Raw genomic sequence first — 6000 nt, 5'->3', positions numbered from 1 at the left:
GGCATCCCTGGGGGTGCCCAGACACCACCCAGGAGAACCCAGCCAGGACCAGGACCATCACTGCTCCCAGACCCCTTCTCCCCTCTCTTCGTCCCCTCGAATTCACCTCCTTCTCTCGGGCAGCTCCTGTTTCCATCACAGAAAGGGCTCTCTGTTCAGGTCTCCCCCTCCCTCCTTTTCCAGCAATTGTTATGTTAAAATCCCCAGGACATGTTTCTGCAAAGAATTAAAAGAGGGTGAGGAAGAGATTGTTTTCGTCGGTGTCTCACTAAGTCTCTGACCTTGAGCGTGAATAGAAAACAAGAAAAAAGGGACTTTATGCTAATATCACTCACTAAGCACAAGGGGGAAAAATAATAACGGCAAATGAAGATTATGAATGCAAATCAACTTAATAAAGAGACAGGGTCTATGCAGGAGCCTTGTTTTGCTCTTGTACAGAAGACTTGCATTGTCTGGTTGTGCTGCACCCCAGGTCTAATCACTACAAATTATATCAAGATAGAAAAAGAAAAGAACAGGAAAGGTTTAATTTCCCAATTATGACATCGTTCATTTCCCCTGCTCGCGGCTGCTCTTTTAAAGGGGCCTCTCGCGCCGGCCCTTGGCCGACAGCCCACGGCTCGCCTCCCTCCAGCCAGCCCCAGCGCTGCTGGTCCTGAGCTGGTCCCGGGCTCAGGGTGCCAGCCCCAAAGCCAAGGCCCCAGTGGGTGAAAGCCAGCACCCACGGCAGGCCTGGGAGCCACAGGAACACCCCGCTCCCCAGCCAGCCCCTGTGGCAAGTCTCTACCTCCCGTGCGTTTATTTCTCCCCCTCTTTTCCCTTCCCTCAGCCTCCTTTTGCTACGCCACGGACGGGGACCGGCACTCAGCATCTGTGCACGGAGCATCCCCGTAACAAAGACCCGGTCCTGGCAGGGGTCGGAGGCACTATCACAACGCCAGCACGAGAGCTCTGAAGCAGCCACGGCCCTGACAAAGAGCGGTCATGGCAGCCTTGTCCAGATCCAGATCAAGAGCAGCAGCAGGAGCCCACGGGCTGCTTTTGAGCGCGTGTTTACAGGCAGGGAGGCTGCAGTGAAAACGGCTGGGGCAGGTCCTTGCCCTGGCATTTCCAGGCTGTTAGAGTTCAGCCACCCCTTCCAACACCCCAAACACACCTTCGCCGGGGGAAAAATGCTCCTAGACAGAGCTCTGCCTTGGAGGAGACAGCAGTTGCTCCGAGCCTGGTGTGCTAAAAGGGGTCAGCGCCTTGGTGGAAGACACCGAGAGCCCCAAACCACGCGAGGAGGTGACCCAGGAGCTGCTCCCCTGCTCGCCGAGGGGCTGCTGGGCCAGCCCCAGGGCCGTGCTGGTGGTGCTGCCTTGCTGGAAGTTCAGAGCCTCTCTCCTCTCTTCCGCAGAACAGAAATCAAGGCCAGTTCCATCTCACTGAGCCCAGGAGATGAAATCAAGCCACGATTCAACGGAAAAGCGCTGCCCCGCTGGGTAGTTCCGTGCCAAAGCCCAGACTTCATTTACCGATTGCGAGCCCCCCTGCACCCTGCTGCTCCCCTGGGAGCCGCAGCCTGAAGCACCCCCGGACCGCCCCGTGCCCCAGCTGCCGCCGCAGGCTCAGGACTCGCGCTGGGACAGGGACATCGCAGAAGATCTGGATGGGAACAAAGCTCCCAGAACCCCGCCACCCAGCTCTGGAAACCGCTCCTCCGGCTCGGGGCCGCGCTGGTCCGGCGGTGCCACGGCAGCGCAAAGCGGAGCCGGCGCGAGCTCCATCCCGCCAACACCCCCGGCCCTCCCCTCCCAAACAACGCACACGAGAGAGTTTGGGCTGGGAACGCAGCTCTTTAATCTCCAGCAAGCCTTTGACAACCTGTCTCGTCCTGGCTTTTAGCTGTGCGAGAGCTGCTCGCTAATGGAGCATTAACCTTGGAGAGCTTCTGCAATTACTCCAACACTAATTCTGACAGTTTTTGGTGTATCTGTTTGTTCTTTTGACAGGCAAAAGGAATATCTTTTTAAAAGCTGTTTGATACATTTGAGACCTTCTGTCCACATTTCCTTTTTTTCTGCTAGATGGGAAGGTGGGGGAGAAAGGGTGGAGGTAGGGAGATGCCGTCTTCCTACACACACAGCAGCACAGGCACAAGCCAAGATGTTTCCTCCCTTCCAACCCCCCCCTCCCACCCCTGCTTTAAGTCACAGAAGCGTTTGGTCTCTCCTGACCTCATTAGGGTAATTAGTAAACCTTTTGAAGCTGGGAGAATGGCTCTGAGCTGTGGGAAAGTGAGGAGAGCAAAGAACTCTGAAAGGAGGCGAGCGAGGATGGGGAAGGGGGGAGACAAAAACATCCTCGGCTGCGCAAGGGGTGACCTGCAGAAACGGAGGGGACGGAGCGGGGGGCGAGGGGCCCCAGCGCTTCTGCTGCCCCGGGCACCTCCTTGGGCTGCCCTAAGGCCAGCCAGGACCTGGGCATCCCGAAGGCACACAGAAACGTGGTGGTGGGCCCAAGAATCTCGGTTCCCTTCCCTGATTTGTCACCGCTGCTGACTTGCCAAAGGGCATCGAGGGTTCTCGCTGTGCCTCAATCCTTTCATTTTAAAAAAAGCCTCCCCGCATTATTTTCTACACAGAAAATATTTCTATGCATTAATATTCCTAAATATTTCTAATATTTTCTACACGGAAAACACGCTTTGGAGGGAAAGGGCTGCCTCTGCCTGCCTGCACAGCTCCCAGCAAAGCCAGGCTTCTCCCGGGGACTTCCCGTGCTCCCAGAGCCAGGTCTGCCCTCGCTGGGAGCCTGGATCCGAAGCCTGATGAGGCAACGGGGACATTCCTGCCAGCTTCAGATGGAGGACGAGAGTTACTGGTGTGAGCACTGCTCTCACGACCACAGCCTGGGAGACCTAGTGCCTGCACGTGCGTGCACCAAAGGGATGGGAGCCTTGATTAAGGACACAGCCCTCCCGTCACCAACACAGAAATCGCTTTCCACGCGCCTATCCCAGCCAGTTGAGGAGCCAAAATGATGACTGTGGAGAAGCTGAAGTTATAATGTGGATAAAAACCTCTGCTTCTAAAAGAAAAAAGCGGTACCTCAAACCTTTGCTATATATCACAAAGGGCACAAACCTAATGCCTCTCCGCATTCTTTAGAAAGAGGGAGTTTGATGTGAGAGAAAAGCAGATTAAAATAACACTGGCGAGAAAAAAAAAAGAGAGAGACCAGAATGTGCCCTGGCAGCAGACAATGTGAACCAACCGATCCCCAGCTCCTGCTGAGCCTTCAGGTGCACACAATGGCATCCCCGTGCTGCCAGGTTTCGGCTCTTCTTGTTCCAGCTTTCCTCTTGCACGCAGAAACGAAACCCTCGCAGCCTTCACGGGGACGCCCCGGTGCTCCAGAGCCTGGTGACAGCTCCGGCAGCGCCCGCTGGGGGCTGCGGGCACGAGCAAGCAGCAGGCAGGGGAGCCGAGTTTGCCTCTGTTGGAGGAGTCGCCCCCAGCTTGGGTGTCCTCGGAGAAGTCAGTGCTCTAAAGCAACACCAGAACAAAACCACGTCCCAGCCCTGCCTGGTTTCTGGAGACGAAGCTGCACCTTGGCCCCCCGCAACCCGACCCCCCCGGCTGCTTATTGATGGCATTAGTGCCCCTCGGGTTTTTCACGACAAGGAATAGCGCCCACACTGCTTTTTGCCAGAGAGGGGGTAGCGTGCACTCAGCGCAGCGATGAAGCAAGTAGGATTATTTTAAGTATGCGAGGTGTTTTTTTTTTCTTTGAAAGAGCGAGAGTAATTAACCACCAGAACATATTAGCAGCATATCAGGGATGCAGTAAATGCTCCATCACTTAGCTGCCTCAGACGAAAGCTGGCACTATTTCTAAAAGAAACCCTCTGGTTTCAGCACGCAGAAAGAGGCGAACCAGCCAGCGCTCCGTGGGAGGCTGCGCATGATGAGCATAATGGTCTCTCCGAGCTGCACAACCTGCACATCTCGACACTTCCATTTCCTGGCTCTTATTAGCCAGCAGACGGCCGGGTTGCTCTGATTGCAAAGAGAGCAAGCGGATCCCCCGGCGCCAACAACAACAGTTGCTGCGGCTCGCGGCGAGCCCCGAAGCGTGTCCGGCGTGAGGGACCTCAGCAGCAGCTTCCAGCAGGCGAATAAGTTGGGAGGCATCAGCGAGAGCACGGCCCAGGCAAGTTTGGTGCCGTCTGGGTGCAATCTGCTGGCACTGGGAACGACACAAACCTCGCCGGGGAGCCGAAGGCGAGCGCGTGGTTCCTGGGAAGCGGGCGATGTGCTCCAACACGTCAGCCCCGACTCGTTTCTGTGCCCACACCCCTGGAACGGGATGCTGAGTAAAGCTGCTGGCAGTCCCCGCAAGCACCCCGAAATGCTGGCAGCCCCGACGCGGGCAGGGAGCTCTCCGAACCCATCAGGAACCCTGCTGGAGCAGACGAGAGCCACGCGGACCCGCAGGAATCCCGCAACCCGTGGGAGCACCTCCAGCAACTCGGCCCCAGCACTTCTGTTTCCTCGTGGTTTCATCTCGGAGGTGCGCTGGAGTCTTATCCTCCCAACAGGTGTTCCTGGACCTGGGCTGCAGCTCGCGCCTTTGATCTGGCAATGCAAAGAAGAAAACACTGAAGTGTTACACCCGAGGCGTTCAGCCCAAATTTAATTTTAGGGACATCTTCTCCCTTCTACGCGTGCAGCCCCGCATTAGCATGCACCAGAAGTACAGCGTCCCCTTTAATGTTTACTCATCCTTAGATTGCAAAAATTGTTGTGTGAATTCCTTCTTCAATTAGTTCTGGTACTCCAAAAATAAAAAGTAAAAAATACTGGTCCGCTGCCAGTGCGGTTGTGATCACTTCTTTCCTTTATAGTTCTATTCCCCAGTGTAACTTAAAAAGAAAATGCTTCTCCATCCTCCCCTGCAAAGCCCCCTTTAAAAAATAAATAAATAAACAAATAAATAAATAAAATAAAACAAAACCAACCAACATTTCTGAAAGAAAGGCTTTTGTGGATGAAGTGCCACTTCCATTCACCTTTCCACCGCATAGGGGGGAAAAATAAAGATCAGAAGGAGGATTTAGACAAAAAGCCAACTAAGTAAAGCTAATTTTTTATACAGAAGAATCCTGCTAGTCGTACAGAGGGGCTTTGTTGAGTGGAGCAGAAAAGACATCAGAGGAGGATCTGCAGCAGGTTTTCAAACACTTCCAGCTCCCTTCTCAACGTGCGGTCTGTATTCCGGAATACATACAGAGGCAATTTTCCGAGCACCCACGGTGTGTTGCAGGGTAAGCCCCCTGCGTTGCTCACAGCTTTTGGCCAGTGCAAGCCCCCCACAGCCTGCGGAAGGCTCCAGGGGGGGCTTGCATTGGCCAGAGCCCCCAGAAGCTCCTCCAGAACCTCGCCAGTGCTCAGCCCACAGCGCTCCCCATCCACAAAGGGGTCCGGGCAGCTCATGGTAACGCTGGGAGGTCCCTGACCGAGGGACATCTCCCAACGCAGGTGGTTCCACCCATCACAACCACTTCTTCGTGGCACTAAAGGAGTCCACCTCCTTGACAAGGGGCTCCGAAATCCGCACATAATCCATCCTGCACCCTTAGAGAAATCGTACGTCTTTTTTTTCCCTCCCCGGGTGGCCGGGGGGGCTGGCACCAAAGGGAAAGCACACACAAGACCGCGGCCCAGACCTGCCCTGGCAAACCCCAGCTTGCTAGAGGAGCCTTCACAAAGAAGCGGGCCTGAGCACAGACAGCAAGAGAAGAGCTCTCCTATGCCAGCGGAAAGCTAAGAGGCGTCCCCCCCGCGGGCTCCTGCCGCAGAGGTTATTTTGCACTCCGCGGAGCGCGGCTGCGAGGTAACGGCGCTGCCGCAGCACACGGGCTCGTGAAATCAGAAGAGCTTACCAGCACCCAGCGCGCGGCCTGCAGCTCCCATGTCGAGGAAGGAAAATTTGCATCCAAAGCACCGAGAG

Source organism: Oxyura jamaicensis, chromosome 28 (genome assembly GCF_011077185.1).
Source record: "Oxyura jamaicensis isolate SHBP4307 breed ruddy duck chromosome 28, BPBGC_Ojam_1.0, whole genome shotgun sequence".
Classification (NCBI taxonomy): domain Eukaryota; kingdom Metazoa; phylum Chordata; class Aves; order Anseriformes; family Anatidae; genus Oxyura; species Oxyura jamaicensis.
This window is presented reverse-complemented; position numbering follows the sequence as displayed.